General features: G+C 38.9%; 2 protein-coding genes and 1 pseudogene across 2 annotated transcripts in view; 1 reads left to right on the top strand and 2 right to left on the bottom strand.

Moving 5' to 3' along the window:
* LOC129732203 (uncharacterized) overlaps positions 1-23041 on the bottom strand; it is a 29071-nt gene extending 6030 nt beyond the window's left edge. The window contains exon 1 of the mRNA XM_055692830.1: positions 22792-23041. The gene's annotated coding sequence lies outside the window, so the exon portion shown is untranslated. The remainder of the gene's footprint in view (positions 1-22791) is intronic.
* LOC129732128 (kinesin-like protein KIF22) overlaps positions 1-26334 on the top strand; it is a 63345-nt gene that overhangs the window by 7414 nt on the left and 29597 nt on the right. The gene's annotated exons all lie outside the window — the stretch shown is intronic.
* LOC129732197 (uncharacterized) lies at positions 5854-25435 on the bottom strand (annotated as a pseudogene).

The raw sequence follows: 26334 nt of genomic DNA, 5'->3' as shown, positions 1-26334 counted from the left end.
GTTGACATCTGAAAATAAGCTGGAATCCGGTGTTGAGTTCGAACTCCACTTCCACCAGATGAAACCAGAATTGTGCAGGATGTCGTTAATTGGCTTAATCAACTCTATTGCTTCTTCGTTTGTCTCAGCCCCCGAAGTCAGATCATCGACGTAGGTTCATTTGCTCAGCAGCGCCAGGATATTTTTTCTCTAACACTTCCACTGCCTTCTACAACGACAGTCAAAAGCCGAAAATGTTGTATAGGCTTATCCTATGAATCTCGTCATACCATGCGTTGATAATTCGTATCGTCTGGATGTACCAACACCTGGCGGTACATCTTTTCGATGTCCGCTGTAGATACCACCGAAAAAGAACAAAATCTCAGAAGGACATCAAATTAATCACCATTGATATTAGGCGCATTCAGCAACAAATCATTGAGCGATGCTCCGGACGACGTAACACATGTTAAATACAACGCGAAGTTTGGTGGTAAGACTGTCTTCTTTGCTGACTCTATGGTGAGGCCAATAGCAGGACTTCCTGCAATCAACTGCTACTTCCGACTCAGGAATAGGGATGGGAAACCTATCGATAATTATATTAGTTGCCAGCTATCGATAGAATCGTTAAGCTTTTAGCGTTATCGATAGTTATTGATATTTTTCTCGCATTGGAATTCATACTCCACAGTGACGCCAGAACTGAGAAAAATTAATTGGCCTTGCCATTGTTGGAAGAGACTTCGATGCTTGTTCGCTCTCACATGAAATACTCTTCAAAATTGTTAGAAAAATGAGAGATAATCATTTTCGCTCACTCTAACTTGTACGGATAACGACGAGATTTAGCGTAGGTGCGAATTATGTGTGCGAATAAACTTTTAAATATTGTTCCTGTTCACAACGGAAGCAACACTTTGTTTTTTTCCTTTATCTAGTTCTAGCTGTCAAGCTATCGATAATTATCGATAGTTTTGAGGAATTCATCGATAATTATCGATAGCCATTTTAGTCGATATCAGGAATTAACTTCATATGGCCCAAGTGTATATACTCTTGCATGTATACGTTGCGTTGTATACCTTTCCTTGAAACTTTCGGTAGCCTTTTGATAAAGCGTCCATCTTTTGTATGTAGTAAAGTTGAATCGAAATGTTTGATTATTCTCTTTCCTCCTCCACTAAAGGTTTGGTGTCGTGCAGCTCTTGATCCTCTCAAAGCTGTCGCAGCGTACGGTAAACGTCGAAACCTTGGTGAAGATTGATCACGGCGTGATTAGTGTGTATACTCTCTTGTTTGCAAATTTTTTCTGCGATCATCCATTCAAATATGGAACGCTGTGTAACAGAAATGCCATTTTGATTCTTGACCTGCCCCGATTCAAGCACGGACGGAGAGACATCTGAACCTAAAATAGCCTCAACTGAACTCGATTTGTTGAATCGAGGATCAGCTAGTTGTGATCCCTTCAGATACGGCATGTTCGATGCACTAAACTGCTGGCACGGCGATTGTATAACAATTCCCCGAAAATTATTATCCCGAAACCTTTTTCCCAGAAAGATTTTCCCGAGTGTACACGCAAAAGTTAAAGCCTTGTACAATCATTGTGTCTTCCTGATTCGCACAAATGTTGCACAGAAATCGCACAATAAATGTGTGAAATGCATAACGCAACAGTTGTACTGCGAATACATTGACATAGAATGAAATCAGAATATGTATCATATACCGACACTTTATTTCTCACGTCGAGTGTATTAGTGACTGCTACTCATGGAGCAGTGCAAGCAGCAAACAACAACTTGTGAACTCACTAGATTTAAATAGCTATAATCAAGGCTGGAAAAAATCGTGTCGCATAACAATCATTCGGGTATTATCCCTGAACGTGCTGTTCATAAGCTTTCAATCCCAGCAAACCATTGCTATTGAAAGTTACACATTCTCACGCTTGCAGAGACAGCTTTGAACAAAGAAATATATGGTAGCTTTCTTTGATGATTTTGTGTCAGTATTGCCTGCTTTAGGCGGAACGAGCAACCTATAGCGAGTGTTTCACGAAAGAATCGTGAACGATTGCACTCAAGCGATCGCAACGATTCTTTCAAATGTTGGTTGCTTTGTAGGTGGAATTCGGCTACTCCACTTCGTGCATTCACCGTGACATACCACGATGATTCTTGGTGATTTCAAATATCACATGCTAATACACCATGCTATAATTTCCGTTAGCATTGATGATACCTGCTTGCTCCGGTAAGCAAACAGTTGAACGCAACCTAACCTTCATTTGGATTCATAATTTTGTATCACTGGCGATAATATCTCAAAGATTCTCGCGCAATGCAAGTTAACTTGGATACAATAAATACTATCGTGTTTGAATCATTCAGTCTCCTTCTATTGTATTTGGAACTCTTAGAAGCTAAAAACAATCAGCAGCGTTTATATGGAAAGCTTGTACGCGAGTGGAAATAGTTGAACGATATCTGATGAATCAAATAACACATTTGCATGAAATATTGCTAGTGAGTGAAAATTTCCATGCTTGGCTATGATACTCGATCGATTTACCTCGATGGATTAGGTCATTAATAAGTACCATTGAATGATTTGCAAAAAAAAGCGAACCAAAATTCTGTTCACAACATTTTGTAATCAACGCTAGCACCTCCCTGACACCGTAATCTCATTACCTATAGTTTGACAGTACAGGTCGGACTCGATTATCCGGAGACTCGATTATCTGGAAACTCGATTATCCGGAATTCGATTATCCGGAATTTTAGACTCGATTATCCGGAATTTTATTTTTTTGGTGTCCGTTTTCAATTATTATATCGAAATTTTGCCTTTACCATCCCTTCTGGCATATTTGTTACCATTTAAGTCAATTCCGGCATGTTTTGGACATGCTCGAATTAAGTGAAACTAATCAATGTCCAATTTATTTTTTTTTGCTTCTCAAGATTTTTCCCCTTTTCGCCTCAGAAATAACTTCTGGTTACGTCACTGCATCATACAAGTGAAATAAAGAAAAGAAATATTTATTTTATGTTCGTTAATCGCAAAATTTCAGTATTTTTTGTGTGATTCGATTATCCGGAAAACTCGATTATCCGGAATGAAAAATTGTTTGATGTTCGGGATAATCGAGTTCGACCTGTAACCCCATTATGACGAACCCCTCGATGCCGAGCCCCAAACAACAATGGCCGCAAAGAGAAGACATCTGACGTGCTCTTCACTCCCGTTCAGTGTTGCCTAATCTATCGATGTCGCTGTTTATAGCAGTGTGAAGCACAGCAGTGTAACATGCCATTTCATTCCCGCGTATACAAAAGTACAGGCTACGAACGTTTCAGGGAGGTGAACGCTAGCTTCACCGCAAAACTAGCAAAACCCTCCATTCCACGAAGCCACAAAAGCGTTGCCGATTCTTTATGGCAACACTTGTAAATTGTGAATAATTGTAATTTGTCATCCTGTGCACGCGCTTTTTTTTTCAAGCGACGGAGAAATTTCTGTCTCGCTCGTATGATTTCCATGTACGTGCGACGAGAATAGACACACACATATAATTTGCAGGTTGCTCTTTCGCTTCTCTTTCGGTTCTGATTACGACGCGCAAGGCGATGTCACGTCGCTTTACGAAATCTAAGACAAGACGTGACAGCTGGTCACCGTTACATTCAACCAATTTGAACCGGCTGCTGATTGGCTGAATCCGATAACGCAATCGTCACGTAGAAAATACAACGAGGTTACTTTTCACTGTAAAGCAGTGATGCTGAAGAGTCATAATTTAGTTATTATAATTGTTCATAAATAATGATGCAAAAGTATGCAAGGTACAAAATATTACCGAGTAAGTGAAATATCACTGTTACAACTTTAAAAATGCATTGATTAATCGTTTTGTACTATTTCGGTTGAAGTCCAAGAAACTTAGGAAGAAAAAAATTAGGTACCAAGAAACTTGGGAAGAAAAAATTTTATAGTAGAAGTATGCTTTATTGAACATAAAATAATAATTACAAATTGAGTATTATTCGCCTATATATTGCAATTTTAATTTGTTTTATTTTCATTGACCTGCAGAAGTTGTTGAAAATAATCATCCTGGCATCAACGGTATGGAACGTTCAAAAAAATTTCGACGGGGATGACGGCCGTTACGACAAGAAAAATAAGAAGCCAGCTGTCGCGTCTTATCTTAGTACGAAATGAGCGAGACACCAGTGCAGTGCATACTTGATACCAGTGTTGTTAGTCTCACTCATGCTATCTGTGCGTGCTTGCTGCTACTCAGGGTAATGCATGAAGAAGAAAGAGTATCTTGAAAGCGTGTGTGCAGAAGACTGGAGAAATGTAGCATATGTCTCGTTCCCAAGAAGAAAGAAGGAGGAAGGTTTTGCTTTTCGCTCGCTTTGCAATGCTGCTTGATACCAGTTGAAATTGTTTAAGTGTAGTAGTTTGGGGCTGCCAATTTGATTGAAAAAACGCTAGAGCATTAATTGCGTTATGCCCAACATGCAATCATTGTACTGGTTTCAAATCACATCAACAATTGCGCTAAAAACGAACAATTTTGTACTGATTTTACACCATCCAACTTTTGCGTGTACCAATTCCCCGAATGTACCTACAATCTCCCCGAAAGATATTTACCCGAATAAACTATTCTCGCGAAAACCGCAGTAAAAACGTTTTCTCCGAATGCACGATTTTTTTGTTCACACGAAGTACTAAAACTCCAGCTAAAAACATGCATTGATAAGTAAGATAACTCTTACTGCTTCACCTGCACTGTGCTAAGTAGGATGAGGCAAAGCGATCGATTTTCCAGAACCACTTTTTTGGTTCCATTAAGGGCCCCGAACAATCCTAAACTTACCGGAAGTCGATTGATTTATTTTCGCTTGGCGCATTTCAAATTTGTATGAGAAAACCAACTTTTTTACATGTTTCTTTCTCGAGAGTTTAGTAATGCTTTATTAGTGCACTACATTGCGTTAAAGTATAGTATTTTAGATGCTTAACAACTTTGTCGAAGACATTGAAGAGCTAGAATGTCTTTGAAAAAGTTACAGCTGTTTAAAGTTGAGCATGTCGAATTAAATGCTGAAAATTACTATTTCTGCCAACACTACCAGTGTACCTGTCCAGTGATCTGTCGCACAGAGTTTAAACACTCAACTAGATCTAGCAAAAAATGCGAATCAATATTCTAGATGTAGGTAGGATCTACAACATTTTGCAGAGGTTACTTCGGATGGTCTTGAGGTACGATGCTGGCCTAACAAGCCAGTCGTCGTAGGTTCGAGTATCGGCTCGGGAGAGACTGCTAGTGCCAGAAGGGTCGTAGCGCTAGCCCCGCAATTGTCCTGTACACTAAACAGTTGGCTGCGAAGTTTGTGTATAACAAACAGAAGGTTAAGTTTCGAATCGGAATGTAGCACCAAGGCTTTGCATTGTTTTACTTCGGATGGAAATCTGACACACCGGTACACTGGTAGAAAATTTCCGAATTCAAAATAGTAGAATCGATTCGTAAAAAATACTTCAGTTTTGCATGAAATAGTTAATGTATTATGGGATGGCAACAGGACACACACAGACTCAGGCACATTGCAAGCGGTATAAGCACTTGTATTGCACGCCTTATGCCCAAATATGGCAATAAAGGCGTTTTAAAAAATGAACTAGTGATAAGTCAAATATCATCAGAATGCAAAAATTTGGTCAATAAGACACGAAAAGTACCGTGAGTATGTTGAGTATCAAGGTCTGAACCCCTGAACTCAAGACCACAGTTTTTTAGTTTTAGGAGAGTTAAAAACTGTTAAGTAAAAGTATGGGGACTGTTTTGATTAAGTGTGTATTTAATTACATCTATAGACTGTGAAAATTTATAACAACGTTTACGCAGGCAACAAATACTGGTTCCGTGAAATACTGGATACGTGTAACACGGCTCTAGATGTATCCGAACTGGACCATATCCCGACAGCAGTCGGACATTTTTTGCCGATAGGTGGATTCGGTTTCTTCGGAGCGGAATTGATTAGCTTCTTCCGTGATGTCGAACCCGTTTTCCATTTTCTCTGCCATCTTCTCCAAGTCTGGGACGTCCTCGCTTTTGGTAGTAATAACCGGTAGGATCATAACAGCCATCAGCAGTCCGAATCTACCGAAACGCTTCAACTGTTGGTCCAAAGCTTTTCGTGGAAACAATCGCTCTGGATCTGATCCAAGCCGTCGCAGAAAACTTGTTAGACTTTGGTGGTAGCAATCGATCAGATTCTCGTAGTGCTGATCACGGAATGCTTTGTTCGACGCACTGAAAATGAAGTACATCAGATCCAGAACCGGAGATGCATAGCGGCTAATTTGCCAATCCAGTAGACGGAAATCCACTGGGACTCCGTTCTAGAAAATAAATAAGGTACTTTATTATTAAATCATTTTTTTTTCTACATAAACTCTACCTCATGCTTGAATAGCATATTATTATTCCAACAATCACCATGGCAGATCACAGCGTACGGTTCAGCGGCTTCTCCAAGAGTCAGATCTTTCACCATATCCATAAACTTTGGCATATACGTCCGATTCTTTCTCCGGATCTAAGGTTTCCAATGCCCTGGTAATTAACATACCGAACCAGACCTCCATTTGTTCGTCCACTTCGCGGGATGTGAACAATTCCGCCATTCCTCGAAATCGTTCAATTCGTTCCGGTTGCTGATCTTTCAGTGCAAAAGAAAGTGCATGTAATCGGCCCAACGCTTTAATGACCATGCAGAAATGCTCTACGCTTAGCTCCTTGTGCCGGTCGAACATGTCAAAGCCATCTTCCTTTAAATCTCTCATTAGAATGACCTCTTCGCATTCGACAAGGTAGGTTCGTAGGCAGCGTGGGATCTGGTTGAATGCTTGCTCTCCGTCCGTAGTATCGATGCCCTTTTCCCGCTGAAACTCTTCCATCATTGGGTATATCTCAGTGTAGAAACTAATCTCGCGCTCGAAGCTAGGTCGCGCGAAGAACTGTTTTCGACGGGCTTCACTCTGCGGTGGTAGCTTGGCGATGATGTTCAAATGTTTCCCCGTTCGGCGACACTCGGCCCGACCTCGGAACACTATTCCGATATAGTTGTCACCTTTGCAGGATCCAGCCGTCAGGCTGATGGTGACATCGTCAGAATCTAGTTCCTCACGAGCCGCCTCTTCAAGCAGCTGCTGGCTTGAGGCTACCGGTAACTTGCCGGTCGTTTCGTCGGTTCCGTCCAAGCACATGATGACCTATGCGGGGAGAAAAGGGTATGTGTTCAGTTTGGTTTCCTGCTTTGATTTGAACAGTTTACTACAGGCTAGGAGTATTTTCATAAAATTACTAGGATGATTGAAGAAATAGTAATTTCTAGTAAAGAAATCATAGTAGAGATTGCTTGCAGTCTCCGGAAACCTTTGGTAAAATGTTGTTGCTGCTGATGATGATTGTTGGGCGGTTTCGATTTCGTTCTCATACACCCAAGTCTCGTCACCGGTCATGATGTGCTGAATATTTTTTTCCTCATCTAAAATGTGCTGGATTTGTATCAGTCGTAGTGAGCACTTCTTCGGATACAGTTTTGCATAGTTCTTTTCGAAGAAAATTCAACAATTTAAAAAAAATGATGCATCTCATGCCCTAAACATCATGTAGAATACCATGAGCGGGTTCGTTTGACATGTTTAGCTCACTAGCTATCTCTCTTACAGTCACACGGTGATTTTCTCGCACTATTTCCGTCACTTTTTCGATGTTTTCTTCGTTTATGGTTATTGTTGGATGTCGATCTTAGCCCGAAAAATGAAACCATATGACAGATCGCGCTCAAACTTGATAAAGTCTCGTTTATATTTAAACAGGAGGTATGCGAGTCCTCGCGATAGCGTCGGTTGAAATGGTGCGTTAAAAGTTATTTCAAACAATTTCAAAGATATACCAAAATCTTCCCAAATCAACTGTAAAGCATTCTCAGCCTTTCAAGAAGTTATATGTAATTTGAAAAAGGTTTTCAAAAACGTTTTCACGGTGATGCAGAATTGCAAAGAAAAATCGAAAAACATGTCGCAAGCTTGGCTTAGCGTTAGTGTAAACGAGATTTCAAAAACAAAAACGGTTAATTACACTAAAGTCGCTTTTTACGCGGGGGATACGTGCCGCGTAAAAAAACCGCGTGAATTCCGGAATCCGCGTAAAAAAAACGCGTAAATTCCGGAATCCGCGTAAAAAAAACCGCGTAAATTCCGGAATCCGCGTGAAAAAACCATCGTTAATTTTGCATTTCGAGTGAAGGGAAGCCGAAATCCGGGCAAAAAAAACCCGTAAATTCCGGAATCCGCGTAAAAAAACCGCGTAAATTCCGGAATCCGCGTAAAAAAACGCGTTAATTCCGGAATCCGCGTAAAAAATCGCGTAAATTCCGGAATCCGCGTAAAAAAACCATCGTTAATTTTGCATTCCGAGTGAAGGGAAACCGAAATCCGGGCAAAAAAAAAACAGTAAATTCCGGAATCCGCGTAAAAAAGCCGCGTAAAAAGCGACCTTAGTGTATTCTTAAATGGTTGTTTTATCCTCTTCAAAGTAATCACAAGGCGTTGCACATATGTCAACGTTTATTCTAATCATAGCACTTTTAGAAGGGCGATTACGGTTAGGGTTTGCAATATTCCCGAGAATAGATTTCCCGGAAAACGGGAATGAAAAATCTCATTTCCCGGGAACTCCCGGGAACCGGGAAAGGAACAAATCCTTAGCAAAAATGAGATTTCAAATAAAGTTTATTAATAAAAAGTTTCAAACAATCGTTTACAATTTAATTATGAATTGAAGAACAAAATTTATTCAAGTTCACTCCAGAAATTCATGAACAATCGTCTATCAATCGCCTCAGTTCCGCTCTTAGAAACTGAAGAGTCCAATACTTTTAAAGCATTTTTAAGATTTTAAGATTTTAAAGCATTTGAATGCCTTCGCAATTAATGTGAAATCGCAGCCACGACCCAAGTTACACTGACTGAGTTTTATTAATTAATTGATTTCTGGTCGCATTGATTTACGGGTTTCAATTCTTTTTTTTTTATCAATTTACAGGTTTCAAAATTTTTTGTTAATAAACAAAGAAAAAATCAAGCAACTATCCGCTTAGTAGTAACCTCACTAGCAAAAAAAGATATGAAACAAAGAAAATATTTCTTAATTTATCTTTTACTGAATAAGACATCATATATTTTTGACAAATAAATTAAGCAAATAATTTGATATTACACGGCAAGCAAATATTGATCGTCGTTTCAAGCAAATATTTGCTTCGTCTAATGCACACTATGAAGCTGCTCTACACTTCTACGACGTAAGTTTCGTGTTTTGATACGAAGTTTAGTTTTATTGCAATATTGTATGGAAAATTTTCCGAGGAGCTCGGGAATCCCGGGAATCTATATTCCTATTCCCGGGATCCGGGAATCCCGGGAAAAGGCAATTCCCGGGAAATCGTTCCCGGGATTGCAAACCCTAATTACGGTATAGCTCTTCGATTTTTTTTTTCCATGACTTCAGTTGTCTTAAATGGTTTTAATTCTATGAAGGATTCGTTTGAATTCGCAATGTGGTGTTGAAAATTTATATGTAATTAATGCACGCGCATTTTTTTAGCGTTATCATTAAATTTATTTTTCGCAGCTGAAATTTGTGCTCACCCTATCTTCTTCTTCTTACTATATAAAAATGGAATTCCGTAACGCTTGATCTTTTTGATATTATTTCCTCCGTCTCTGTGGTGTACAGTAATCATCATCATTTAAAATCGTTCTAAATCAGAAAAATAGGCGGTGACATAAAGGTTTTTTAACAGGAAAATGTTCGCTGATGTTCAGGAAAGACATTTGGAGAAAAATAATTAGTATCTGATTACTAAAATTTGAGATATTATTCACAAAACTACGTAAAACATGCAAAATTATGACTTTCTGTGCTAAATTTGCCTCTAAATCAAAATTCAAAGCGATGACATATGATTCTTTTTTCACTAAAATATTTGTTAATGTTCAGGGAGGACATTCGAGGAAAACTAATTAGTATCTGATTACTAAAACTTGAGATATTATTCACAAAACTACGTGAAACATGCAAAATTATGACTTGTTTTGCTTAATTCGTCTCCAAATCAAAATTCAAAGCGATGACATGTGATTCTTTTTTCATTAAAATGTTCGTTGATGTTTAAGAAAAACCTTTGAGAAAAAATAACAGGTATCTAATTACTAAAACTTGAGATATTATTCACGAAACTACGTAAAACATGCAAAATTATGACTTTTTGTGCTAAATTTGCCTCTAAATCAAAATACAAAGCGTTGACATATGATTTTATTTCACGAAAATGTTTTTTAATGTTCAGGAAAGACATGTGAGGAAAAATAATTAGTATCTGATCACTAAAACTTGAGATTTTATTCACAAAACTACGTAAACATGCAAAATTATAACTTTTTATATTTGATTCGTCTCCAACTCAAAATTCAAAGCAATGACATGTGAATCTGTTTTTCATTAAAATGTTCGTTGATGTTTAAGAAAAACATTTGAGAAAAAATAATTAGGCTGATACAAATTTCGGATTCTTTTTATGTCCAAGGTTATCAAAGTTAGCAGAGGGGGTGGCAAAAAATAAATAACACCGAGACGAAAAAAAAAGAAATATCTTTGATCAAAGTTTGTGTGCAAGTTATGACGTTTGTAACTTGCACTCAAAATTACGTTGAAAAATAACACCTTATTATTATTATTATTCATTTCGCTTGCCTTTCTTTTTTTTTTTTTCTTCACATAACATTTATTTGACACGGCACAAATACAATTTAATGTTTAACGGCGCCAATTATATCTGATGACTTAAAAACTAAAGCAAATTTTTTATCCTCGCTGCCGACTACGAGCTGAAATTAAGTCTAACTTAAAACTAGCATGGGATTTCCAATCAGTGTTTTGTTGTTCAATGGTCGTCTGATAATCGTCGAATGGCATGTATGGATTCGTTCTGCTGAGCCACGATGTCGTGAGTTGGGACAGAGGCTCGTAGTCCTTGGGTCCTGGTTCTGTTGTGCGGGGTCTGGTTGCTGGTTTTGTGCTTAAGGTTCAAACGTGTTCTTGTCGTTTTGTTGGGTGTAGACGGAGGGGAACGGGACTAGACTGGGGCGTGGATGGATTTCAGGAAAACGTATATAAGGGACATGTAGGATAGGTCACGGCTCGCCAAGACATCACGAACAGGAACAGCCGGCTGTCTACCCTCGGCCTGCAGGGAAGCTATTAATTTAGACCTGGCGTCACGGTGTACAGGGCATGACCAAACCACATGCTCTATGTCGTGATAACCTTCACCACAGGCACAGATACCACTTTCCCCGAGCCCAACACGACGGAGGAGCGCGTCAAATCTATAGTGATTGGACATAAGCCGGGACATCACGCAAATGAAATCCCGACCTACATCCAACCCCTTGAACCACGGGTTCGTCGATACTTTGGGGATTATGGAATGTAACCACCTTCCCAATTCCCCTCTGGTCCAAGCATTTTGCCAACTGATGATCGTATTCTGACGTACAAGTGCGAAAAATTCATTAAAGGCAATCGGTCTTTCATAAATATCACCGTTTGTTGCGCCCACCTTAGCCAAAGAGTCCGCTTTCTCATTACCCGGTATCGAGCAGTGAGAAGGGACCCACGCTAAGGTAATCTGAGTAGATTTTTCGGATAAAGCACTCAGATGTTCCCGTATTTTCCCCAGGAAATACGGAGAGTGCTTAACATCTTTCATCGATCGGAGAGCCTCAATGGAACTGAGACTGTCCGTAAAGATGAAATAATGGTCCGTGGGCATTTTTTCGATAATCCCTAGGGTGTACTGAATTGCAGCTAATTCTGCGACGTAAACAGAAGCAGGATTATCGAGCTTATGGGAGACGGTTAAATTGTTATTGAAGATACCGAAGCCAGTGGACCCATCAAGAAGTGATCCGTCAGTGTAGTACATATTGTCGCAGTTGATGTTTCGATATTTATTGAAAAAAATTTTAGGGATCTGCTGCACGCGTAAATGATCCGGGATTCCACGAGTTTCTTCTATCATGGATGTATCGAAAAACACAGTAGAATCAGAAGTATTTGATAAGTCGACACGATTTGGAATATTCGAAGAAGGGTTAATATTTTGGGACATGTGATTGAAATACAATGTCATAAAACGGGTTTGAGAATTAAGTTCGATTAACCTTTCAAAATTTTCAATCACGGGACGGTTCAAGACCTCACATTTGATTAGAATACGAGAAGACAGGCTCCAGAAGCGGTTTTTCAATGGTAGTACTCCAGCTAAAACCTCCAAACTCATCGTATGGGTCGACTGCATGCAACCTAAGGCGATACGCAAACAACGATATTGTATTCGCTCCAGTTTGATCAAATGTGTGTTTGCTGCGGAGCGGAAGCAGAAACACCCGTATTCAATAACAGACAATATCGTTGTTTGGTAAAGCCTTATAAGGTCTCCTGGATGGGCTCCCCACCATTGTCCGGTTATTGTACGAAGAAAATTCACTCTTTGTTGACATTTTTTCATCAGATACCTCACGTGACAACCCCAGGTGCCTTTAGAGTCGAACCAGACACCAAGATATTTGTGTACCAAAACCTGAGAAATCGTTTTACCCATTAATTGTGTTTGAAGCTGAGCAGGTTCATGCTTCCTAGAAAAAACTACTATCTCAGTCTTCTCCGGAGAGAATTCGATACCTAGCTGTAAAGCCCAAGCAGACAAATTGTCCAAGGTATCTTGCAATGGTCCTTGCAAATCGGCAGCTTTGGCTCCTGTAACAGAGATTACACTGTCGTCTGCAAGTTGTCTTATCGTGCATGAATTTGCCAGACATTCGTCGATGTCATTTACATAAAAGTTGTAAAGAAGGGGGCTTAAACATGAGCCCTGGGGAAGACCCATGTAGCTAATGCGAAAAGTTGCCAAATCGCCATGCGTAAAATGCATGTGCTTTTCGGACAACAAGTTGTGCAAAAAATTGTTCAAAATTGGAGAAAATCCTTGTCGGTGAAGTTTACCCGAAAGAATGTCAATAGAAACGGAATCAAAAGCCCCCTTAATGTCCAAGAACGCAGACGCCATTTGTTCTTTACGAGCATACGCCAGCTGAATATCTGTTGAAAGCAACGCAAGACAATCATTCGTCCCTTTGGCACGGCGGAAGCCAAATTAAGTATCTGATAGTAGACCATTTGATTCGACCCAATGGTCTAAACGACGGAGTATCAATTTTTCCATCAATTTCCGGATACAGGATAGCATTGCAATCGGCCTATAAGAGTTGTGATCAGAAGCTGGTTTCCCTGGTTTTTGGATGGCGATCACCTTCACTTGCCTCCAATCCTGCGGTACAATATTTTGCTCCAGGAACTTATTGAACAAGTTCAACAAGCGCCTCTTGGCATTGCCGGGTAGATTCTTCAACAAGTTGAATTTGATTCTATCTAATCCAGGCGCGTTATTGTTACAGGACAGAAGGGCAACTGAAAGTTCTGCCATCGTAAAAGGTGATTCTATCGCGTCGTGGCCCGGAGACGCATCGCGAACAATATTTTGCTCAGGAACAGAGTCCGGACATACTTTCCTGGCAAAATCAAATATCCACCTACTTGAAGACTCCTCGCTTTCGTTGACCGTTACGCGATTCCGCATTCTTCGGGCTGTGTTCCAAAGAGTGCTCATCGATGTCTCCCTCGACGTCTCGTTCACGAACCGACGCCAATATCCACGTTTCTTTGCTTTAGCCAAGCTTTTAAGCTTGGTATCAAGCTCCGAATACCGTAAATAGTCGCCAGGTATACCTCCCGTCTGGTAGGCCTTAAACGCGTCGGATCTTTGCGTGTAGACATCGGAGCACTCTTGGTCCCACCACGGAGTGGGAGGCCGTTCTTTGATCGTTACGCCGGGATATTTCTTCGTTTGGGCTTGCAACGCGGCGTCGAGAATCAAGCCCGCGAGGAGGTTGTATTCTTCAAGTGGTGAATGATGTTGAATCGACTCGACCGCTTTTGAAATCATTTCCTCGTATAACTTCCAATCGACATTTCGTGTGAGGTCATACGGAATGTCAATTGGTCGCATGCGAGTTGACCCGTTAGTAATTGAAATAAGAATAGGCAGATGGTCGCTACCGTGAGGATCGAGGATTACCTTCCATGTGCAATCCAACCGTAGCGACGTCGAACATAAGGATAGATCCAAAGCGCTTGGGCGCGCTGGAGGTTTCGGGATACGTGTCATTTCACCGTTGTTTAAAATAGTCATGTCGAAGTCATCGCAAAGGTTATAGATTAAAGAGGAGCGGTTATCATTGTATGGGGAACCCCAAGCCACGCCATGAGAGTTGAAGTCTCCCAAAATCAAACGTGGCGAGGGAAGAAGTTCTATTAAATCAAAGAGCAGCCGTTGCCCAACCTGTGCTCTGGGGGGAATATATATTGAGGCAATACAAAGCTCTTTACCTTGTATTGTCATTTGACATGCGACAACTTCGATGCCTGGAATCGAGGGGAGGTTAATACGATAGAAAGAATAGCACTTTTTAATCCCTAAAAGTACTCCTCCATATGGGGTGTCTCGATCAAGGCGAATAATATTAAAATCATGGAAGTTGAGATCAATATTTGAAGTAAGCCAAGTTTCACAAAGGGAAAATGCATCGCATTTGTTTTTATTTATCAAAACTTTAAACGAATCAATTTTTGGTAAAATACTTCTACAATTCCACTGTAAGACAGAGATAGAATCCTTCATATACGCAGTTGAATTAGGCATCGAAGGATACAATCGCTGCAAGGAGAGGCCATTGGGCAGTCAACTGCTTCAAAAATGATCTAACTGTTGGGAGGAATGCTGTAAGAAAAATTTTAATTGGATCGGGTACATTGAAAGTTTCAAAAATCCAGTCCACAATGTCAGAAAATTTCACTAATCCAGAGTTTGTTTCATCAACTGGGAGTGTAAAAGGAGCAACTGGGGTTTTAGATGTTCCTGGCAGTGCTGGGAACTCCTTCTGGGACTTTAAATTTGCCAGCCCAGGAGGAGTTTGCTTCGGTTTTTCCGCAGCACTGTTTGGTTTGTTTGTAACCTTCATTTCACTTTGAGAAATCTTAGGACCTTTTCTGGGAAGTTTAGGAGAGGAAACACTTTTCCTCTTTCTAGACTCCCCAGGATTGGCGTAAGATGCTCCCGCTGGTGAATCGTCAGAATCGGTTTCCTCAGAGGGCAACAGATCGAAGGGGTTCGAAGTAACGGGAGAAGTGGTAACGGTCTTCTTCAGCATGTCAGCGTAGGAACGCTTTGAACGCTCTTTGAGAGACCGTTTTATTTTATCCCTGCGCTGCATGTACACCGCACATGTCGAGAGCTCATGCAGATTTTCTCCGCAGTGAATACACTTTTCAGCGTTAACACTGCAAGAATCTTCCGCATGAGACTCCCCACACTTGCCACAACGTGCCTTATTGCAGCAGTAGGCGGCTGTATGGCCTAACTGCTTGCAATTCAGGCAGTTCATGACGCGGGGCACGTAGAGCCTCACAGGGAGACGAACCCGGTGGATCGAGACGTGGCTTGGTAGTGCAGACCCGGCGAACGTAACTCGAAACGAGTCTGACGGAGTGTATACTGTTTTGCCACCGATGATCGATGCTGACCGCAATTGCTTGCAGTCGAGCACCTTTACTTCGGGACACGTTTTGTTCTTAAAGCACCCTTTGGCACTTTGCAGTATACACTCGACGGACAGACTCGAATCGGTTATGACACCGTCGATCTCCACGTCTCGTGCGGGTATGTAAACGCGATACTCGCGTGTGAAGAGCTCAGAGCAAGCTATATCGTTGGCCTCTTTCAGGTTACCGACCACGACACGGAGCTTGTTAGGCCGGACCTTGGAAATTTCGGTCACGCCCTTGTACTCCTTCGTCAGGTCTTTAGAAATCTGCAAGAGGTTCAACTTTTTCGATTTCGGTCCTGCCTTTGGCCGAAAATAAACAGTATAGCTGCCCTGGGCTCCGTCTGGGTAAAGCCTGGGGCGAGGGGGGACTGAAGAATGAACAGGGGAGGGGGTAACAGAAGGGTCAGGGTCAGAGGGGTTCGGGGATGGTGGCGCGGGAGGCGAGGGATCTACATCCATCTTAAGTCTAGCGCACTAGCGCTGACAAGAACACGTACCTTTTTATTTCTCCCTTCCAGTAAGGTTGGTTGTCCGATCGTTCGAAGTAGCAGCCGTTACAGCCAGCAGCACCAATACAGCAGCACCAAACAGCCACCAGCAGCGAGCCAGGTGTGAGATCACTCCACACAGCGATACAACTCACTGTCAACTGATGGCTTCTTCTTTTTCCTCTTTTGTGTCTCGTCCACTGCTGTAGCACAATTCAGTCAGCAGCCAAATCGGCTTACGCACCAGCTGGTAGTCACGATGCGAAACAGTTGCACAAAGGCGCGACCTTGAACCCGGATTTATTTCACTCGACCAGGCAAACAATGCCAACACTTGTTCACACGTCTTTTGTTTTATACTCTATCGGACCGATCACCAAACACGTCCAGTACTGATGCGTGTTCGGCACAGAATGATTTCGCTTGCCTTTCGACGACACTCTCGCTGTCACCTGACTTGTTTGTTGCTAAATTAAGCATTTATGCTGTCGGAAAACCAATGAAATGAACAAAACGGTTTGAGCTTTTTTTCTTTTCCTTCCAATATTCAAGATTTTTGAAGGGGGGGGGGGGACATAAAATGAAAATAAAATTTGTAACGGCCCTAGTATCTGATTACTAAAACTTGAGATATTATTCACAAAACTACGTGAAACATGCAAAATTATGACTTGTTTTGCTTAATTCGTCTCCAAATCAAAATTCAAAGCGATGACATGTGAGTCTGTTTTTCATTAAAATGTTCGTTGATGTTTAAGAAAAACATTTGAGAAAAAATAACAGGTATCTAATTACTAAAACTTGAGATATTATTCACGAAACTACGTAAAACATGCAAAATTATGACTTTCTGTGCTAAATTTGCCTCTAAATCAAAATACAAAGCGTTGACATATGATTTTATTTCACGAAAATGTTTTTTAATGTTCAGGAAAGACATGTGAGGAAAAATAATTAGTATCTGATCACTAAAACTTGAGATTTTATTCACAAAACTACGTAAACATGCAAAATTATAACTTTTTATATTTGATTCGTCTCCAACTCAAAATTCAAAGCGATGACATGTGAGTCTGTTTTTCATTAAAATGTTCGTTGATGTTTAAGAAAGACATTTGAGAAAAAATAACAGGTATCTGTTTGGAAATCAAATTCGAGATATTCTTCACAAAACTACGTGAAACATGCAAAATCATGACTTTTATGCTGCATTTACATCTAAATCAATCGAAGCAGTAATCTGCGATTTTTACTATAATAAAATGTTCATTGTGTTTAGGAAACATATTTTAGGAAAAAATTATAGGTATCTGATTATTTGAAATTTAAATATTTTCCACAAAACCACATGAAAAATGCAGAACCATAATTTTTTAGGCTCAATTTGTCTCTAAATCAGAATTCAAAGCAATGACACGTGATTTTTTTCAATAAAATGTTCGTTGATGTTCAGGAATGACATTCGAGAAGAAATAATAGTTATTTGATAACCGAAAATAGAGATATTATTCAAAAAACAAAGTAAAACATGCAAAATCATGAATATTTTGGCTCAATTTGTCTTTAAATCCAAATTCAAAGCTATGATCCATAATTTTCTTCCATTAAAATGTTTGTTTATGTTCAGGAAAGACTTTTGAATAAAAATAACAGATTTTTGATTACTGAAAATTGAGATATTATTCACAACACTTCGTTGAACAAGCAAATTCATGAATATTTGAACTCAATTTGCCTCTAAATCGAAATTCAAAGCTATAATATGTAACTGTTCTTCATTGAAATGTTTGTTAATGTTCAGGAAAAATATTTGAGGAAAAATAATAGGTATCTTATTGCTAGAAGTTAAGATATTACTTTTAAAACTACGTATCTTTGAAGATGATTTTCTGCATACAGAAAAACACAGTAAATTACTCTTTTTGGAATTTATATATATATTAAACATATAATACATGCAAAATTTTGACTTTTTGAGCATGAGCTTAGGTCGCCTGTAAATAATTTTTTAAATAAAATGTTCGTTGTTCCTCCAACATCTGCAAATATTTTCTTGCAGAAGAATTTATGTTTTATTTGGTGCGAGTCGAGCAGAAAAAAAAATACATTTCTGATGTTTTTGTAGTTTTGTGAATAGTATCACATTACGGGATTCGAAATACTCTTTTACTTTTTCTAAAACTAGATTTTGAGACATTTGGCTGGAGGAAAGGCCCCATTCCATTGGTTTAATCTTTTTTTTAAATTTCTGCGTAGTTATGTGGATTAAAACGTCAACTTCTTCTTGGACACCAACAAATATTTTCGTTATAAAAAATTCAAATGTTATCTCTTTAGAGATGATTATAAAGGAGAACTAAGCATGAATGGTCACGCTAAATTTTTCTTACTTTGATTTCTTTCTTCTGAAAGTTACATAAAAAGAGGTTTTACTGTGAACGTTTGACGAATATCCGGTTAGCACCCGAGTGTGGTATATTGGGAACTGTGATGACCCTACACAACATTTTTCAAAATAACGACTTCTGGTTTCAGGAAAATTATCTAAAGTGGTATTTGGCCAACCATTTCAATACTTCCGAAACTTCCGAACTCCATATGTCATTTTGAAACCCGAAACGGCGACTTCCAGTTTCTTTAAAACATCCAATATGGTATTCCCGTTCTGTGCGTTCTCAGAATGTTAAAGTACTTAAAGTGACGATGGACGTATAAGATGCGAAATATTTTTGAAGTGAGTTGTGCTGATAATGAAATGAATTTTAAAAAAATGATTTCTAATTTTGAAACTTTTGATCCCGAGCATCGCCGGGAACGTTCAACTAGTCGAATATAAGTAAGTTCATGTTGTTTCTTCGCACTATGAATCAGAGTGCTTATTCTTGCATTGCGATTATAAAAATTCGGGGTTGTAAAAATGATTGGACTTTATCTGTTCAAGTAGAATTATCGGTAGTTTTAGTGCCAGACCCACAGCAGATATGAAGTAGTATTTTGGCTAGTGACACATTGACCAGTTTCGAGTTTGTTTTGGGTAAACTATTCTGTCGCCCTTCACTAAAAACTTGATTAAAATAATATTATCGGTTATTACAAAAGAAAAGATTCTTGCCACGAATTTTGTCAGATTTTTCAAAGCCAATGATGTAATGATACGATTTGTTAGTTGCGTCCAAATCGCGAATCACTCCGGATATAGTGCTGGACCACAAGATTCAGAATGAAAGATTTCGCTACACCACTTCAGCGTTCAATCATTCCAGTAAATAAAAAAAACCTTGTCTATCGCATTGGCTAGGTATGTCACTCTTTTATGGTGATTTTTTTGCCTACCGTTGGCAATCAAAGCATTAAATCATTCAATCACCGCGAAGGTCGAGTGACAATGCAAAAGCCATGCGAATCCGTAAAGCGTCGATATCACACAGATGGAGGGCCCCATTAGATTCAAAATGTTTGCCTGTAGGTTTTGTCTCTCCATAGAAAAAAATCAATGACAAAGCTACTTTTTATAACGTCGGATCATTCTAGCACCTGTAGATTCACTTACACATCTACAAAGATAACAATGAAATAATAATAGTAGTTTAGTTTATAATGATAACGTGTTTTCAAAATTGGTATTGGTTATAGCTAAGTAAAGGCTTGCTGCTACATTCCGCTATCGGAACTTGACCTCCTGTGTTTTTTGTACACAAACTTCGCTGCCAACTATTAATGTACAGGATAATCAGTACGATTCTACTGACATTAACACTCCCTCCCGAGCCGGGGATTGACATAGCATACGATGACTGGCCAGCGTCGTACCTCGAAACCAGCTGGGAGAATATTGGTCAAACTGCAAGTGGATTTAAAGTTATTCCCGTTAATTTTCGCAACACTGCACTGTTGCACTGTTTCATCATGATTAATATATCAGTATGACTGGTAAAAAACACGTCGGCGCTGCTTTAATTACATCTCATTCGGGAACCACTGTCCGTCAAACGTGCTTCGTTTGGCTCTGGTGTCAATTCATCTCCACCACGGTTTGTCCTCATTAGCATCTTTAACTAACTTGCGGCGCGTTTCACTTTGTTCTTTCTGTAGAGTTATTTGTTTTTATACTAGCTCATCATTACTCAATTGAAATGTTTGCCTGCATGATGAGTGTTCAGTTATATATGGTCTATTCTGGTTAATAATACTCCAGTGGGGAGCTGCTTTTTATAATCATAAAAACTTCATCAGTGATATGGCGAACTGTTTTTCAAGTTCAAGTTCGAGCAGACTGTGAACTTGTTAAATGACCGTCTCAACACAACACATCATTAGATTTCAAAGTGAGATTTATAGCAATCTTCGTTCAGTGATTTTTCAATACTAATTGTTTGAAACTGCCAATAAAACTAAATGCTTCATCAGAACTTCCTGTTAGCCACTATGAGGTTACTTATCAAACAAGTGGTCCTTATTTTCTCATATTTTATCTATTTATTTATTTTTAGGGGTAACAAACATATCCATAATGGTTTGACACCCCTACCCCTTCTGGAAGGGAGGGGTCACAAACAAATGAAACACAAATTTCGCACAACGCGAGAGCCAATCTAGCAAATACAACCAAATTTGGTATGTGAATTTTTTTGGGGGCAAGAATATGAAACATCACAACTCAAGTACTAATGGAGGTTTTTGGAAGCGAAAAATATTTTCATGGTGGTTCGACAGCCGTCCCTCTTCTGGATGGAAGATTTGATTGTAGTTTGGTTGTATCCCGTATCGGAAATCGACCTTCTGTTTACTATACACAAACTTCGCAGCCAACCGTTACGTGTATAGGACAATTGCGGGGCTAGCGCTACGATTCTACTGACACTAACAGTCTCTCCCGAGTCATGACTCGAACCTACGACGACTGGTTTGTTAGGCCAGCATCGTACCTCGAGACCAGCTTAGGAGGCTCGGGTTGATGCACAGGAGCCAAAAATCGACTCCATACGCTATTTTTAAATTTAGGATAGAAACTTAGGGTTTCTAATATGGGGTTTTCCGGAACCAGAATAACGCCCAGGGGCCTGAAAATTTCTTCAAGTTCCATTTTGAAATCCAATATGGTACTTCCAGTTTCTGGAAAACAGCGGAAAGTGACTAAATCCGGTATTCCGGAATCGTAAAGATGCAATGAAGCCATAAATCGACCTCAGACAACATTTTAAATTGTAAGATGGCAACTTCCGGTTTCTAGGAAACAGTCAAAAAATGGCCGATTTCCCTCCAATATGAGTATTTTCAGCACCAGAATGATGCACAGAAGTTAAAAATCGACCACAGACACCATTTTGAATTTAAAGGTGGCGACTTCCAGTGTCTGGCAAACAGCCGATAATGACCAAATCCCATCCAATATGAATATTTCCGGAACCAGAATGATGGCCAGGGACCAGAAATTGATTTCACATGTCATTTTGAAATCAAAGATGACGGCTTGGTTTCTGGCAAACAGCCTAATGTTACCAAATACCAAATACCGTAAGGCACTACGATGGTTGTAAAAAAGTTATTCGCACCTAACTGATTGAATGTCTGACGAACGGCTCGCCATTGAATTTTTCCAGCAACACTACTGCAGCATGCATGAATTATTTTGGCGTGGAATCAAGCTTGAAAGTGTGATTTTCGCTCAGAATATCTTCGGAGAAGCCTCCTCCTTTTCGCATGGTTGAAAGTACAAAAGCAGCATGCTGCAGCAGTATTTCTAGAAAAATTCAATTGTGAGCCGTTTGTCAGATATTCAATCAGCAATTCATTTATATATATATATATATATATATATATATATATATATATATATATATATATATATATATATATATATATATATATATATATATATATATATATATATATATATATATATATATATATATATATATATATATATATATATATATATATATATATATATATATATATATATATATATATATATATATATATATATATATATATATATATATGTATATATATTATCGATATATTTTTAGGAGCCAACTGGACATCTATAGAGAATAAATTTTGAAAAAGTGGATTTTTCCATATAAGATCGTATGGAAACTTCAAAAATCGGGCGCAAAAATATAGTTCCAACGATCGACCTAAAAAGTTTCACAGTTGTTATAGGACCCAAAAGGAACACGAAAAGTGCATGGGAGCGAAAAAATAACGCCATCGCTTTTTCCCATATTACCGTGTCCCAGTCTAATGTACACTTCGTATGAAATGACCCTAGAGTATTTCCGCGCTAAACGAGATGCGTTTTAGAATTATTATTTACGCGCTTTTCACATAATTTTTTCACTTATCGTTTTTTGCACAATTGACTGTTTCGAGTATTAGTATGTATGGTCCTTACTTATAGTGCATTGCTAGTTAACATGCGTTTTGTCTCCTGCCACTTGACAGGAGACCACGTTGCTGTCGAATTTTAGAGAGCACTTGAACCAACCTGATATTTTCTTCCCAAACTGGCGATACTTTGAAAAACTGCTAAGCTCGAAACACTGGATATTCTATTAGTTCTTTCAATTAAGCTCTCAACTAACGAACTAAACTGCCAATCCGAAGTCAAGGCCGTTTTTAAGCTGGGTCACTTTGGCTGCTGTGTTATCTTTGAATGCGCGTGTGTTTGATTTCAGAACGTTGCGCAAGTCGTCTTCCCAGCCAGGCTACCGATTGACGAATGTTTTGAAATTGAATCGCGAACAGCGACTTCGTACGGGAGAGTTGATGCTGGTTGGTCGTGCTTGTGTGTATATTGTTTCGGATCCATCCACAACCATCGCAGAGGTAATGGGGCAGACGAGAGCACGCTTCGCGTGTCCAGTTTGTGGTGATAACCGAAGCGCGCGCTCTGCCAAAGTTTGGGTTTATGTTATTGCTCAAATTACTCAATTTAGTGAAGCGATTTTGGCTGCAAGCCGTTTTTTTCACACGAGCAGATTTGTGGTGGAGTGATTGCTTACTGTTTGTATTTTTTGGTGAAGGAATTTGTCGCACAGGCGTTTCATGTGCCCAAGACAACGTGAACATGTAGTTGCTCGAAGAAGCAGGATTAAACTGTTTCGACGTAGTAGGGTGTCATGCTGAGAAAAGGTAACCGCAAAAATCCATTAACGACCTAACTACCATTGAATAGATTTTAATGAATAATATCTTAGTCGATTCTCCCAAAATTAGTGAAAAGTAGTTGAGTGGTGAAGAGCTAGCTAGAAGATGAGTTGAGTAAAATCCGAAACTTTTCCATACGGAATGATCATTTCTCTAACACTGATAGTAAGAAATACGGAACGGATTCGTCATTTCAGAATTATATCAAACATCGCACAGTTGTTTGGTGTTGATAGAGATATCATTTTGGGATATAAGTTCAGTCCTTTCTCAAAAGGGATTATTAAAAGAGACAATTACAAAAAGAATAACTAAACTAGTAGAAAATGCGTTCTTTAAAATATCGAAAGTGTAATTTTTATTTGTTTGTTTCAGACGAAAATGTTTTTACAGTTCAGGGCTACAATTTACCTATCTAAGGATTTACGGATGACAGATGACACCATTTCAATCAAATAATTTCCTTATCCGATATTTTATTTATAATTAGCATTTTTGAATAGTGATCTTAGATGATAAACAATTACATTAAATAACATCTCTATTAAACCAAACAACCGTATGAACTTACAGCTAAATCAGAATTGTTGGATTTGCGAAGTATCGTCTAATGACTGAATGAATAAATTTCTATTAATTTTTTTTTACTTGTCGCATCAATCATTTTCTAATGTTGTTTAAACTCTGCTGCACTAATATTTATATTAAGCTTTGTGTGTACATCGAGTAGTCACCGTTAAAGCAACCACTGATTAAACTTACTAATTTAGTAAGATAAATCGTCTATTGTGGAAATGATGGCCCATCACTGTTCTAACGACGCAGTGTCAATCAATCATAGGTAAGGTAGTTAGCGTCAACACATCATAGGTAGTTTGGCGTCAAAGAACTGGCACTGTACAACTAAAAGTGTTCAAATGGATTCACCCGTTGTTGACATGTGATGAATGATTACAAATAATAAATATACATAGCTTTTAAATGCCACACACAGGGATGCCAGGTAATTTTGTCAAATGTCCTAACGCTCCGCAAAAAAAATGTCTTCCCACCCGAGATGCCGGGTGAAAACCGGCGGTCGACTGGAATAATTACAGGCAAAACGAAACATGTCGAGCAAAAAAAGCAGGTCGCCACCTTCGCAAATTATGGACTGTTTTTCACTGTTTTTTGTTGTACGAAAACTAAAACAATTTTTAAAAAACTTGCATTAACTTAACTCGTATAATATCTCGAAGGTTTATATCTGATACCCTCAGTTATGTTTTGTAAAAAAAATGTAGATGTGGGAAAGTTTTTCGCTAGAGCATTTAGGTAATGTTCGTACGAATAAATAGTCTCATCGGTGAACGGGGTCAAACGTGATAGATTCAGCAGTAATATAGAGAACAACTGAAACAAAAAACATTTTAATTAACAATTCAGTTTCGATTTAATACTACTCCAACTGGAAATACTCGGGTACACGTTTTGGTCACAAGTATGTACAACGTCAAATAAAATAGCTCGATCATTTTTTGCCACATAGTAAATCTCGGATACAATCTCTGAATAATACAATTTCATTTTACTATCGACTGTTTGCAAAACAACGGTCGGCGGCACGCTTGCAAGCTTAATAAAATGACCCTGCTTTTGAGTAAAATGTCAAATCATGCTATTAAGAAGCGTGCCGATTGTTTTTTTTTTCGAGTTACTATCTTATCATTGGTAACCTCCTTATATAGACATAAGAAATTAGACAAACGTTAAGTTACGTTCATCTTGTTATCACTGGCACGACTAGAGTGTGAATGTTACGAAAAAACAAAAATGCTCTTATCACAAACCTCATCGTAGCTAGACATTATACGTTCCGCTAAATCACCGTTTTCTCCTGGCTTGTTACCTTTATCACCGACACTTTAAATTGCACTGATCATTCAATCATTCACAGTGAATTGGCGGCAGAACTAGCATTGGCAAACACTAGGAAGAATAGACTTGCGGTTATCCGTTCAGATGGCTCTTATTTATAGACTTCGTTCCGCAATTCGGTAAATGATTCGTCGCTTGTGCGAATCCTCCGGATCCGGTTTTCCATTAGGGTAAATACAATTGATGGGTGCAAACCACAGACTTGTAGAAATGCGATTCTTCCGAGCGTCGCCGTACTCAAATTCCATGTCGAGTCACGCGATAATCCATTGTTGATGTTCGAAAGATGTAATTTGCTGGACACAATCCAAAATTTTCAACATGTTTTTAAGGAAGTGCCTTCATGTTCTGTGATGTTACCGCATGTATGTCTGATTGATGGTTTCTCAGCACCGGTCTTGAAGCGTATGCTAAAATTGATTGCAGAGCAATTGAATCAATTCTCGTTAGATTGCTTCAGAGCGCCTAGAATACGCTGCCTTTTCGCGCTGTCCTGGCCTTGAGCGTTAGGATCGTTTTTTCCCCTCTTTATTGTCCGTTACACAGCGGTCGAAAATTGCCATGGAATTGTTTTAATATATAATGTGATGTTAAGCTTATTTCTGTATATTTTTTATTCGAAGTCAGGAATAAGAGTTAATATGGCATTCCTTTACTCAGATGGGTTTATTCCATCATTGCTAGGACCCTCAACTTAGAACTTAATTATTTAAGTCCGGGAATTCCAACAGTGTGTAATGTGAATATTCGATACTCTAATCGATTTCCGCAATGACTGATGTTACTAAGTCTATGTTACTTAGAGTAGGAATTCAAAACTTCGAAGATTGTCTCATGTGCATTAATTGCTTTTGTATGAAAATACAAACATTTTCAGAAAAACTTCCCCTGTTCACCATTACTTTTTTCTGTAAAACAAAAATTTTAACAACTTCGGCGAAAATATTGAATTTACTCAGCTACA

The sequence above is a fragment of the Wyeomyia smithii genome, chromosome 1 (genome assembly GCF_029784165.1).
Source record: "Wyeomyia smithii strain HCP4-BCI-WySm-NY-G18 chromosome 1, ASM2978416v1, whole genome shotgun sequence".
Classification (NCBI taxonomy): Eukaryota; Metazoa; Arthropoda; class Insecta; order Diptera; family Culicidae; genus Wyeomyia; species Wyeomyia smithii.
This window is presented reverse-complemented; position numbering and strand designations above follow the sequence as displayed.